Source organism: Brassica rapa, chromosome A06, assembly GCF_000309985.2.
Source record: "Brassica rapa cultivar Chiifu-401-42 chromosome A06, CAAS_Brap_v3.01, whole genome shotgun sequence".
NCBI lineage: Eukaryota > Viridiplantae > Streptophyta > Magnoliopsida > Brassicales > Brassicaceae > Brassica > Brassica rapa.
Window position 1 is genome coordinate 1,356,458 of NC_024800.2, and position 14,800 is coordinate 1,371,257.

A 14,800-nucleotide genomic window follows, 5' to 3' on the forward strand; every position below is an offset into this window, starting at 1 on the left:
CAGCCAAAAATATTTAATAATACCCCATGTGACAAATAATAGCATTGGCTAACTTTTTTGATATTTTATTTATGGTCGGAAACACTGAGAAGGACATTCATTTTTCTTTTATTTTTTCGCCGAGGTTGGAAAAAAGTGTTGAATATCCCCATGTGACAAATAAATAGCATTAGCTAACCTTACTGCCAAAATGGCTATAAATATCAAACCATTTGCTATCCCCAACTCACTCTCATCCTCATCTTGCCATTCAGGTACTCTCTCTAGCTCTCTCTGTCTCTATCTTACTTCTTCTACCTTTGTTTTTATTTACATGTGAACTTATCACTTATGTGTAGTTTGAAGTAACAAAATACCATATTTTTTTGCTTCTTGATTCAATCTTTCAGGTTTTTGTAAAGTTAGGAAAAGTAAATAATGTCCAATAAGGTGGGAGCAGTGGGTGGTAACTTGGGAAACGCATTCGACGATGGTGTTTTCGATGGTGTGAAGAAAATAATTGTCTCAGTAGAGAGAAGGCCTTATAACTGTATATCAATGATCAAGATCCAATGATCAAGATCGAATATGAAAAGGACGGGAAACTTGAATCCCGTCAGCATGGAACGGTTAGTGGGGAATTAAAAGAGGTAAAAATTTGGGAAAATCAAAGTTCGAAAATTTTTTCGTGGGAGACCTGTTATAAAAATCTTCTATTACACTTTTCTGGTCAAACAAATCCGAAACTAGTCACCAATAAAATTTGGAGTTTTTTTTGTTTTGTAAGAGAAATTAGGGTTTTTACCGAAGCAAAAAAAAATAGTTCTCTTTTTATGATATTTTGTACAGATATAAGTTAATTTTGATTATTTTTAATTCTATACTTATTTTCTTTAATAATTTTATAATATTCAACAGAAAATATGCAAATTTAATATTGATAATAAAGTAAATTAACATATGTTTACTTCAAAATCAATACATGTAGTTTCAGGTTGCTAAACAATATGGTAATTTTTCAATTTAAACGGTGCTATTAACTATTATATGCTATATAATTATATATATTTATAAAATAATATAGTATTTATATATTTACTAATTTATATATTTTTCTCACCAAAACTGTGTATTTTACCCAGTGATCTTCTTTAGTTGTATAAATATTTTACTTATTTTGATATCTGAATTATTTTTTGAAAAATATTTTTTTGGGTGAAAATTGGAAAGTAAAATAGTAAGTCAACAAATATTAAAAAAAAAACAGCTAACGGATTGGTCGAAAGTGTGTAATATGTGCAATTAACCAGACAACTTTCCGAGTCATTGGTTATTGGGTCGACCACATATGCAGAAAACCGTAGATTAATAAAGTAATTAATTCTAATATAACTATATATATTAACTATTAAAATTTTAGAAGAATTTTATGTTTCTTAAAATAAAACTAGAAAGTAGTAATTCTTTACAAAGAGTTTAACCATCGCCTAGCGATTTTTAAACATTGTTCAAGACAAACAAAGAATAAAAAATTCAGTTTAGAAAATAGAAGTTAGAACCTAAAAGGTTAGAACAAATGCTATTTGTGATGAATAGAATAAAAAAAAAAAAAATAATGGAGATATAGAATATATGTGGAAACAAAAAACAATAAGTTCACAAAAAAATAAAAAATTAAAAGTGGAAACCAAAAATTTTATTCTAATAAAAACATTTTTAATGAAGTAATTAAAAGCTTAAGAAAAAAATAATTAAAATGTCCGGTGCATTAACTAGTATCCGAGTTACCAGGTTTAAGTTTTTAAAGGGTTTTAAATTTTAATTAACTAATATTTCTTAAAACCCAAACTTATTACCGGTTTGCCGGTCCGACATAAAAACAGTGAATCTCTTATATATTAATTGAAAAACATTACAACATTGTTTTGTAGTCACGTGTCACCATGAGAATAAAATTCAGAATTCTTAGATAAATAAATTGGTATATCTCAACTTATATTATACGTTTTATTAAATTAACTATTAAATTGATAAATACTGTAAAAAGAATATTCTCGCACTTTCTTTAAATAAAAGATACGGAACTATCTAATATGATTAACGTATTTACGACAATCAATGATTATGAATAATAAATATTTGATAATAATTTTTGTATCTCAGCTCTTTTTGTTTAATTTTATATTATTAAAAGATATTAAACAACCACATTAATCATATAATATTTTTTTTCTTATATGTTATATTTTGAATTTTTAAAACGACTATAAGTTACAAAAAACGTTAAATGTCTCACACTAAAATTTTGTTATCAATGGTTTAACTTTTTATTTTGTAATAACAAGATAAAAATGATCATAAATCGTATGAATATGAAGTTTTATTTACTAGACATTCATATTATATGTAATATAGTTTAAAATTAAACTATATAACATAGAAAAATACTTAAATATGATAGTTTCTAAATTTGTATTGCAAAAGTATTGAAACATTGATATTTCAATTTTGAAATTTGCATTCAAAAAATTGCAAATTGGAAATTTTGTGTCTATCATATGAGTATAAATTCTAAATAATAAATATTTATATTATTGAAATTTAGTTATATACCATATAAAATAAATAAAATAATTATTTTGATTTATTTACCAAAAAAATATCGTTAATAAACAAGATGTATTGTTTTGATTTATATTTTTACTCTAATTTAATTATATACATAATACGTAAACAGATACAAATAAATAATAATAGATAAAAATTTGTTTTATATATAACATTCATCCCGCGCAATTGTGCGGGTCTTAGTATATGATATTTGACATGCTCTCAATAAAAATATTCTTACTTCTTTATTATTATATACTAGGTTCTTTTTCCGCGCTACGCGCGGTTTTCGAATTTTAATGTATTTTTTTTCAATTTATCATTTACTATGTTTTCAAAATTTTGAGTTTTATTTTATTTATTGAAACTGTTTCTAGAACTATAATTTGGACAATTCTCTCAAATATAAATTTTAAAGTTTCTGTCACAAAAATAGCATTCAAACAAAAAATGACTAAAATAGCCTCTTTTATTTTGAATTTTTTTAAATTTATTTTTTATCTTTTAAATTTTAAAACTATATCCCCAAAATTCCACCCTTTAACTCTAAACCCTAAGTCTAGATTAGTTAATCCTAGGGTAAAAATGTATTTTTACTTTTTAATAAAATTTATTTTGGTCATTTTCTTTATTGAGGGCTATTTTTATAAAATAAACTAAAAGGAGAGTTTACAAAAGAAAAAAACTAAAAAGGGATATCGTAAGAAATTTTTCTTATAATTTTTAAAGAATTTTTAAACTATTTGAAATAATTTTGTTGTGTTTTGTTATTGAAACTATATATATGGTAGTAGTAAGATAAATTAAAAAAATATTAAATATTAGTTTTGACCTAGATATTCTTTTATTTTGCTTGTTTAGTTTCTATGTAAAAAAATAATATATAACTTTATGTAAAACAATAATTAAATTTATGATATATAACTTTTTTTGGTTTTACAATCATTAAGTTCCCATTATTTTGATTTCATCTTTAAATTTATCGTTTTATAATCAGTTTTGTTTTCTGTTTAATTTTTGTTTCTTTTTAACCTTTGTTTTATTTTGTCATGTGATGGAGAGACATTTTATTTCATGAAGTACTTTAGTTGTAGAGGTCTATTTTCTTACAGTTGATTTGATGTTAAATTCATTTTTTTTTTATAATCTAAGTAATCAGATTTTACTTATAAAAAATAATTATATATATTAATACATTTTTTATAGTCTCTATGGTTTCTTTTATTTTTGTTAGATAGCTTATGTGCTTGGCCATCATTTCCGGAAAATCAAGTCTACTTACTCAAACATGCTACTAAATGACCTGAAGAAAAGCATAGTGATAGAGATATAAGATAATCAACACCAAGATATAAGATAATTAACACCGTCGCCAAACTATAATCCACTTGAACTTTTATTACATCTACAAATTATTTTTAGAAAGGTGAAATCAAAATTACCTCGAGGGCTTGCATGTCAGAGGTCTCAAGTTCCATGAATTTATTTAGCTATTGTGTTTATTTTCTAACATAATTTTTTAATTTGAAGAACATATAACTTTAATCTCATGAAACCCATTTCATAAATGTTTTGTATGATTTCGAGAATAATTCATGGAACAAAAATAATTTACAAAATTTGAGAATTCTAACCGCTACGGTCTCTCCAACCTTACAAACTGAGTTGAAAAACCACAAACTTTATTATAATTATTCCCACACCTGTCTCAGCTTTTCTTTTTTTTTTATTCCAAGAGCTTTGCCTATGATGCTCTGATAGAATTTTGTATACGGAGCAGTCTTGTTTCGCTGAAGAAACGTTTCTATCGACTGTTGATCGTTTGGAAAGAAAGCAGCTTCATCTCTATCTTCATTTGCATAAACTCAATATTCAACTCCACCTGATTCATCGCTCAGTGCATCAGTGAAACAATTGCCAGGAAATAGGACAATTAAGAGTTTTAAGATATGTATGTCACCTGATTCATCGCTCAGGACATAGAAACTGAATCTGTCATGGGAATAATTAAGCTCTGACATTTCTCATTGTAGGAATCAGCTAGACTGTGAACATTTGAGGATGTAGCTGATAATCTGGGATTCTAGGAACTTTTGGCCTTCTGCTTCTTCCCTTTTTTATCTGTAGATGCCAACTGTGGAAGCGGAAGGAAACTTCATAGACATACCTCTGGAGTCCATACTTTTTTTCATTTCCAGCATGTAAACACTGATCATAACTCATAGACTCCGCTGGAATAAAAGTTCCTACTGTAACATGATGAGAATCGAAGCCTGTGAGTAGAAGATTTTATTTCTACTTTGTAAAGTGTGATTCTCAGTTTCATAATGGTAGTTTATTTCACCATTCTGCATCACTTTGCCACACCAACTTCTTTCACCTCAATCTATGTGCCTATTGCATCTCTGTCCTTGGAAAATATAGTTATACAAAGCATCAGAAGGAAAATCTGTAGGGAAGGAAGTCTCATTAGATTCAAAACAAATAAAACCTATAAAAATTTTCAGTATTTGTAGAATGACAGAAGACAGAAACATATCCAGCAAAAAGGGAAAAAAACTACCTAAGCGTGAGGTTTGATTTTCCAAATATGACCCATTTGATCAACAGAGCCAGAAGCAAGCTTTTCCCGTTAGAATTTCAGGCCACCGAATTGAAAGACCTACAAAAAGATGAAGATTAAAAGATGGAAGAAATCCTAAACTTTAAAGAAAAAGAATCTAAACCTAACCAGCTCAAGGATGTTGAAAATTCAGAGATGAAAAAGTCCACAACTTAACTCAAGAACACACAGAATAGGTAGCTCAACTAATTTAGAAACCGCTTTCAAATCTCCATTTATCTGTAAATTGGATGATGATGCAGTTGTTTATAGCAAAATTAGTTGTTTCATGAGACTATTTAATAAAGAAAGGAATGTATAACGATTCTTACATTTTGTTCTGCTTCAGAACCCTCATCACACGGGCTTCGACAGCTTCTAGAGAAGTACCAGGTCTTGTTTTTGTATTTGCATATATCTCAACCTCAAGCTTCTTAATCTTGTCTTCCACCTCCTCTTTTATTTATCGGAGAAACATTTATAAAAGTATTGAGGTTTAGTTGAATTTCGTTTTGAATCAAAATGGTTCAATCCAATAACTCTTAAACTTTCCTGAGAGTTTCTCCGTGGAAAAACATCTCTGATTCCAGTCAATACATATTAAAATCTCACAATTCTACAATGATCGATGATTATTATCAAATAAATATCTCCATAGAACTGAAACCTAAAGATATAAAAAAGGATAGGACACACCCGATCAGAAGGATCTATAGACGGAGGAGCCCAAACGGAAAACTTTCTGAAGGATTTAATAGCTTTCATGGCCATAGCTTGATGTTCTTCTATGGAGGTTGTAGATTTTTTGTTGGACGAAAGATTACGACCAAAGGATTTATATAGGAAGAGAAACAAACGGAGGTGGAAGGATGACACAGGGAATTGAATGAATGAGTCAGAAACGGTGAAATTTTAGAGATTTGGAACGATAATGGAGAAGTGCAAAAGTCGGAGAACGATTGCTTTCTTTTTTGGAGGAGAGATGAACTGTATCGGAAGATTATTATAAGCCCAAATAAATAGGACCGATATGATTATGTTTGACTGCAGCATGACGTGGCGGTATACTACTTCCTGATTGGCTGATTTTTTGATCTGACGTGGACACCCTCTTTGTTGATCTTATTCAACTTTTAGTATTGTATTGATTAAACCAGTTCTAATTAAACGCTTAAATGCTAATGAATTGTTTGTTTCTAATGGGAATTCAAATTCAGTTTTCGGTGGATTATCCGAATGAATATGTTATATCTGTTGGTGGGAGCTATGATCACGTTGATGACTACTTTAAAACAGTGCTGATCAAATCGCTAATCTTTAAAACAAACAAGGGAAGAACATCTCCCGTTTTCGGTGGGATAACAGAATCCGGACAACCAGCTGCTACAGAATTCACCTTGGAGGGAAAATATGGAGAAAAGCTTATTGGATTCTTTGGACGTTCTGGTCAAGCTCTTGATGCCATTGGAGCTTATTTTTCTCCTACTCCGATGTTGCGTGGCAAGTGGATCCAGGTAAGTACATAGTGGTTACAAAGTTCTGTTTGGTTCATATATTTTTTGACCTAGCATGCGAGGTAATACTTCACGTGAACAAGAATATATTGTTTCATCTTTGACTGTGATATTGTGTTATGAAACATTTCGTAACAACTCTTATTATTAGGTGGAGCAACAAGGCAAGGGTCCTGGACCAAGATGTTCGCACGCTATAGCAATGGTTGGACAAAAAATGTACTCTTTTGGAGGAGAGTTAACGCCAAATTTTCATATCGATCAACACCTCTACGTCTTCGATTTCAATACTCGCACATGGTCACTTGCTCCTCCAAACGGCGAGGTTCCAGAACTCGCTTGCTTAGGCGTTGGCATGGTAGCCATTGGAACTACACTTTACGTCTTTGGTGGCCGCGATGGCAACCGTTATTACAACGTGTGGAATGTAATTAGCTCAGGTTAACTTAGGTTAGAGGTTATATTGATCTAGGTCTAATACTGAAAGTAAAGACACAAGCGATTTAACGACTTCCCGGCCCTCGGCGCGGTACGTGTCGTGGGAGAACTTTTTCTCCCAAAATCCACTAGATCAAAGAGTCTCTAGCACCACTAAATCAGTGTGCTAGATAGGTAGGTTACAATAAGATCCCTTCAACTTAGCTAGGGAATACAACAACCTTAATATGAGACAATAGCCTTAAGTCTAAGCTAGTTGTCCTTGTTGAACTCTCCTTTCCCTTGATGCTGTATCTTGTTGACTGATCTCTGATGCTATAACCTGCTGTTGTTGCTTCTATCCGGTAACCCTAATCACCCATACTAACATTGTATATATATGTGTCGTATGTGATCAGGTAGTGCAACCTGGAGTGGGCCTGCGCATGACTTCGGCCCATCAGATGTGATGCTGCTGCTGGCCCATCACGCAGGGATAAACCCAAGCTTTCACAAATCTCCACCAGCTTGGTTTAAGCCCAACCTTGGCCCATCCGACAACCCTAGTGCCGACAGCTTCCTCCCTTGTCTCTTTGTCTTTCTTGTGAAATGAGAAAGTCGATCTTGACTCTATCTCTCTCTTCCTCGTCTCTCTCACTCGCGACCCTTCTCCGCCGATTCGGACTTGGTGTCGTCGTGAGGAGTTATAGGTTGCTCTGCCTCGCAACCGTAGCTCCATGAAGGTCTCGTCAGCTCCACCGCGATGGCGTCGCATCTCCTTCTCTCCATTCTTCCCTCGAAGTTTCTTCGCCGAACGGCGATTTGCTTCTCTGATGATGGCTCACACCATCGTGACTCCATCATCTTTCCTCCCTAATATCCCCAGGTACATCTAATCTCTCCTCTTCATGAGCGATTAGGATCATCTGTTAGGGATACTAAGTGAGTCTTGTGGGAACTTGAGCTAACTTGAGGATTTTTTTCCTTTGCATGTCGTCTCAGGTGACTCGTGACTCTGTCTCTAGTCGCGATTGAGAACCTGACATGTCGGTAAGCTCTTGCCTGAGCTCCATCATCACGCTCCACCTCTTTAGTAGATAACGTAACCTCATGTCTTAGCGAACCTTCTCTAATATGCTTTTCACTTGTCGATCTGACTCTTCTGTTTCTGTTTCAGAAGCCGGTTTAGCTCTTTGACGAGCTTACATAGTTTCAAGCGTGAAACCTTTCCTTGATCGGACATTTGATTCAGCTCCCTGAGCTGTTATTATATTATCATGTTCTGCTGGTAAGCCTTTCAACCAATACTCTTGTGCTCAGGTAACATTCTTGCGTTTTGTTACTCACAACAATATTCTGTGGCTTGATGTAGGTTCACTGTCTAGTAGGTGTTGGTGATTGATTGTTGAAACCTTTCCGGACCCAGATGCTTGCTTCTGACAACTCGTGAAGCATCGTCTGTGTCTCTGTTCCTCTTATGTGGGAATGTCTGGTGGCCCAAGTTACTCCACCTGAACCGGGTCTCCTTACTCGGTTCTAATTATCCTCCAGGTGATTCCTTATTTAGTAACATTCCCTGTTGCCTTTGATTTTCCATTTCTGCACACACTGACCGTTTATCTTACATCGACAATTGATGTCTGTGTTATGCGAGGATGGGATCATACAACTTGAATCACCTGGAGCGTCTCCAGTCTTCTTAGTTCACATTCAAAAGCTCACAGCAAAGCTGGAACTTCTGACCAGGTACCGTTTTTGTTAGGAAATCTGCAGGATTGACGTTTGTATGAATCTTGTTTAGAACAATATCTCCTGCTTCCACTAGATCACGAATGAAGTTGAACTTGGTAGCTATATGTTTTGTCTTCTCGTGATTGACTGGATTTCTTGCTAGGGCTAGGGCACTTTGAGAATCACAGTAGAGTTTGATTCCCTGTTGATTGAAACCTAGTTCATTGCATATTTCCTTTAGCCACATTGCCTCTTTAGCTGCTTCATTCATAGCCATGTATTCTGCTTCTGTAGTAGAAAGTGCAACCACTGATTGTAGACATGATTTCCATGAGATAGTGTTACCTCCGAATTTGAATGCATATCCAGTTACTGACCGTCTTCTATCCATGTCTGTTGCATAGTCTGAGTCTGAGTATCCTTCCACTAGGAGTGTAGAGTTCTTTCTGAATGTTAGATTCGAATCCACTGCTCCCTTTAAGTACCTTAGGACCCACTGGACTGCTTTCCAGTGTTCCCTTCCTGGTTTACTCATGAATCTGCAGACGTAGCCTACTGCAAAACCTAGATCAGGTCTCGAGCCTACCATTGCGTACATAAGGCTTCCCACGGCGCTAGCGTAGGGAATCCTTTCCATCTGAGAAGCTTCCACCTTCCACTCAGCATCTGTTAGGCTTCTCAATTTAAAATGTGCTGCAGTGGGAGTAATCACAGGCTTAGCGTCCTGCATCCCAAACGTCTTTAGGACTTTCTCAATGTAGTTGCTCTGAGATAGGATCAGGGTTCCTTTCTCTCTGTCTCTTGTAATATCCATGCCCAAAATTCTTGAGGCCTTTCCCATATCCTTCATCTCAAATTCTCCACTCAGTTTTTCCTTAAGCTCTTTGATCACCCTTTTGTTTCCTGAGGCGATCAGCATGTCATCGACATATAGGAGTAGGTAGATGGCCTTGTCAGTTTTAACATCCCTCATGTAGACACACAAGTCTTTACTGCACCGTTCGAATAACTGATTCTTCATGAAGCTGTTGAACCTATGGTTCCATCTTCTTGGGGACTGTTTCAAGCCATACAGGGACTTTCTCAACAGACACACTTTGTTCTCTGTTCCTGGCTTTATAAACCCCTCAGGTTGTTCCATTAAGATCCTTTCCTCTAGACTTCCATGTAGAAAGGCTGTTTTGACATCCATCTGTTCCAGTTCCAAGTTTAGATTTACCACAATGCTGAGCATAAGTCTGATAGAGACGTGTTTCACAACTGGTGAAAATATTTCATTGTAGTCAACCCCTTCTGTCTGAGAGTACCCCTTCGCAACTAGTCTGCCCTTGTATCGTTCGTCCTCAACACCTGGGATCCCAGGTTTTAATTTAAACAGCCATCTGCATCCAACAAGCTTTGACTTAGCAGGTTTATCAATTAGATCCCAGGTTCTGTTCTTCCTATGAGATTCCATCTCCTCCTCAGCTGCATTTTTCCACAACTTCTTCTGTGGACTTTTCATTGCCTCAGCGTAGGATTTAGGTTCTTCAACCTCTAAGTCGTTGATGACATTTAGCGCATAGGATACAAAGTTTCCATCCTCATAGCGAGATGGGGGCCTCACGTTCTGTCTTCTTGCTCTGTCTCGAGCTAGAACATAGGTGTCTAAAGATCCAGTGTCACCACTTTCACTTTCAACCTCGTCATTCTGTTCTTGGTCACTCGAACTACTCGACTCCTCAGATGATGATGATTCTTCTCCACCTTGATCAGATGTGTCTTTGGATTCGACAGAAGGAGAAGGCCCTCTGATCAAATCATCACTGAATGAGACCCTCTTTTTAGCTCGTTTCTCTGTATCTTTAGTCACTCCTGTGCTTTCTTTTGCTTTAGCAACGGTGTGCTTGTATAGCTCGTCTTCGTTGAAAACAACATTTCTACTTGTTCTGCATCTGCCTTCATCCTCTATCCAAACTCGATAGCCTTTAGTACCCATAGGGTACCCCACAAACACCCCTTTGATGGCTCTAGGTCCTGTTTTCTCCTCAGTTATGTGGACATACGCAGTGCATCCAAAAGTTCTTAGATGTCCCAAGTCAGGTTTCGCGCCGGTCCACAATTCTTCAGGCATTCTGAACTCGAGTGTAGAGTTAGGTGATCTATTGATCACATGGATAGCAGTAGATGCTGCCTCTGCCCACAAGCTTTGGTCTAAGCCAGATTCGGCTAGCATGCATCTAACCTTATCCATGATGGTTCTATTCATCCTTTCTGAAACCCCATTTTGCTGAGGAGTGTAGCTGCAGGTTCTGTGACGTTTAATTCCCACCTGTTTGCAGTAATTATCGAACTGCTTATTGCAGAACTCCAACCCATTATCTGTCCTTAGGCATTTGATTTTCTTCTCTGTCTTTGTCTCCACCTCAGCTTTCCATTCTCTGAATTTAGAGAATACCTCATCCTTAGTCTTCAGAAAATAAATCCAAACCTTCTTAGAGAAATCATCAATAAATGTCACGAAATATTTGTTTCCAGCAAGGCTATCTGGTGTTGATGGAGAACCCCAAAGGTCAGAGTGAATATACTCTAGAATCCCTTTGGTCACATGCTTAGCCTTAGGAAAACTTTGCTTGTGAGATTTCCCAATTATGCAGTGTTCACAGAAATCCAATGTCTTAACTTCCTTGTCAATGATAAATCCCTGTTTGACAAGTTCAGACATGTTATTAAGATTCATATGACCGAGGCGTGAATGCCAGACATTAGTCATATTCCTCTCAACTTTAGATAGATTAGCCTCTCCTCGAGAGACTGTCCCCTGTAGATAATATAATCCCTGATGATATTTTCCTGAGATAACCGGTTTATCATCCTTGTAGAAATTAACCATGAGATCCTTGCCTTCATAATTGCATCCTGATGTTTCTAACATTCCATAAGAGATTAAGTTTCTACTCATACCAGGCATATATCGTACGCCTGTTAGAACCACAGTAGATCCATTGGGATTTAGAATTTTAATCTTTCCAACTCCTTGAATGTTGCTATGCGTGTTATTTGCCATTAACACTTTTCCACCTTTGAATTCTTCCAGGTCAAACAAAAAACTTTTGTCTGGTGTGATGTGGAACGAGCAGCCAGAGTCCATCACCCATTCGTCCTTGGAGTATTGGGTGCTCACGGTGAGGATTAGAGGTTCCTTGGACTCTGCCACAACATTTGCTGAGTCTGGCGTTTTGTAAGGTTTCTTATCAGGGCAGTCACGCTTCCAGTGGCCCTCCTTCCCGCATACAAAACATCCCTTTGAGCCTTTGGTGTTCCTAGGACGCGACTTGGAACGTCCCTGTCTGCTCTTGGATCTTCCCCTGTAGGATTTTCCATTTCCTTTGCCAGAGCGTTGGTCTGATCTTCCTCTGTCTGTCACCATCAGACCTTCTCCACCAGACCTGGTAAACTTACCACTCTCAATCAACTCTCTTTCTTTTGACCTTGCAGCCCCTGTAACCTCAGCTAGGCTTAGGGTGTCTCTTCCATACTTGAGAGTCTCTTTGAGTTGATCATACTTGTTTGGTAGAGAACTTAGCAATAGGATAGCTTGAACTTCCTCGGATACTTCAACTTGCAAATTGTTTAAATCTGCAACTAGCTTCAAGAATTCATCCACATTCTCATCAATGGATTTTGAGTCGGCCATCTTAAAAGTGTAGAACCTAAGCTGTAGATAAATCCTGTTTGGTAGAGATGTCTCTGTGTACAACTTGTTTAGTGTACTCCACATTGCAGCAGCAGTTTCACAATGTTGAATTTTCCTTAAGACTTTGTTCCCTACATTCAGCACAATTAGGTCCTTAGCTTTCTCTGATTTTTCAAACTTTGCAGGATCAATTTCAGGTGTGGGCGCAACAAGCCCAGCTAGCCCCTTCCCAGTGTCCTTTATGGCAGACTCGGGTTCATCCTTAGGATTCACGTCATCCTTCAAAAGCTTCTCATCGGTGAGAATAGCTTTCAGTCCAAGCACTCCAAAGTGAGCAAGCATTCTCACTTTCCATAGGGCGAAGTCACCATCTCCTTCGAAACGGTCGATCTCGATGCGTTCCTTTGACTTCACCATTGAGAAGGTACTGAGTATGCACCTCCTCTGTCTCTCTCTCTATCCTAAGCAACCTTGATGAAAACCGGAAGCTCTGATACCACTTGTGGAATGTAATTAGCTCAGGTTAACTTAGGTTAGAGGTTATATTGATCTAGGTCTAATACTGAAAGTAAAGACACAAGCGATTTAACGACTTCCCGGCCCTCGGCGCGGTACGTGTCGTGGGAGAACTTCTGCTCCCAAAATCCACTAGATCAAAGAGTCTCTAGCACCACTAAATCAGTGTGCTAGATAGGTAGGTTACAATAAGATCCCTTCAACTTAGCTAGGGAATACAACAACCTTAATATGAGACAATAGCCTTAAGTCTAAGCTAGTTGTCCTTGTTGAAGTCTCCTTTCCCTTGATGCTGTATCTTGTTGACTGATCTCTGATGCTATAACCTGCTGTTGTTGCTTCTATCCGGTAACCCTAATCACCCATACTAACATTGTATATATATGTGTCGTATGTGATCAGGTAGTGCAACCTGGAGTGGGCCTGCGCATGACTTCGGCCCATCAGATGTGATGCTGCTGCTGGCCCATCACGCAGGGATAAACCCAAGCTTTCACACAACGGTTTCCATTCTTATGACACGGTTAAGAACGAGTGGAAACTAATCACTCATGTTGATAATGTACCGACACCGCGTAGCTTCCACGCAGTGGCTGCTGATGAAAAAAACGTGTATGTCTTTGGTGGAGTGAGTAAAACGGTACGTGTGAACACACTTCATGCTTACAACATCGTTGATCAAAAGTGGACTGAGCTTCCCAATCCTGGAGAGTCTTGCAAGGCGAGAGGTGGACTGGGGCTTGCGGTTGTGCAAGGGAAGATTTGGGTTGTCTATGGTTTTATTGGGGATGAAGTGGATGATGTTCATTGCTTTGATCCAGTTGAAAGGAAATGGACCAAAGTGGAAACAAGGGGTGAAAAGCCATCGGCGAGAAGCGTGTTCGGCCTAGCGGTCGTGGGGAAATATATAATTATATCGGGAGGTGAGATTGAGATGGACCCACAGGCTCATTTGGGTCCTGGGAAATTGAGCGGTGGGGCTTTCGTGTTGGATACTGAGAGTTCATTGTGGGAGAAACTTGAGGAAGGTCATAGCCCGCGTGGATGGTGCGCATCCACGACAGCTTCCATTGATGTATGGAGGGAAGGCTCCAACCAACGGTCGTTATGATGACATCTTTTTCTATGGCGTAGACTCTGCTTAAGACCTCACGGTAGTGAGTTTTAAACGTTATGGTTTGTGACTTGTGAGACTTAGAGTTAAGAGCTAAGACTCTTGCTTCTATTTTTTAAAAAAATGTCTACATTTTCTGTGTGTTTAAGAGCTAAGACTCTTTCTTATTCTGTGTGTTTAAGAGCTAAGACTCTTGCTTATGTGTGCTTTAAATGTCTAGATTTTCTGTGTTTGGGTTGTTTGAAATTTATCGAGTCAATAAGAGTATAAGAAAAGCATTTGGTTCCCTAGTCGTACTGATATATTAGAAGATACTAAATTCGGACCCGCAAGTTCGTGCAGGAATTGCTTTCAATTTTCTTAGAAATTTAAATCAATATCATATATTTTATTAGGAGGATAGATCTTATTGAAATCGTTTTAAAAAAAAAGATTTTCTTTAGCGTTTTTTTTTTGTTTTGTTATGATTTAATTAAAGATATTCTTTGAAAATACTTGTTATCATTTTAACTATATCTAAAGATCTTCTTCTTTGAAAGATTTATAATTAACTAACTGTTATGATTTATTTGGTTTTTCTATCAAAGATCTTATTTAATCGTTATGAATATTATATACAAATAGTGAAGAAAAAAAATCAA

At 36.5% G+C, this 14,800-nt stretch overlaps 1 long non-coding RNA gene and 1 pseudogene across 5 annotated transcripts; one reads left to right on the top strand and one right to left on the bottom strand.

The window, feature by feature from the left end:
- The first annotated feature begins 166 nt into the window (after nt 1-166).
- Nucleotides 167-14,449, top strand: LOC103871241 (annotated as a pseudogene).
- LOC108868821 lies at nt 4,113-6,320 on the bottom strand. 5 transcript variants are annotated; one of them, XR_004448474.1, is made up of 5 exons: nt 5,524-6,318; nt 5,321-5,431; nt 5,153-5,251; nt 4,550-5,038; nt 4,113-4,471 (listed from the first exon to the last, which is right to left on the bottom strand). It is a non-coding gene; the product is annotated as an uncharacterized LOC108868821 (long non-coding RNA). The 5 variants fall into 5 exon arrangements; XR_004448475.1 differs by having other exon boundaries at nt 5,370-5,431; nt 5,524-6,317; XR_004448477.1 differs by having other exon boundaries at nt 4,550-4,994; nt 5,153-5,431; nt 5,524-6,320.
- Nucleotides 14,450-14,800: the final 351 nt, after the last annotated feature.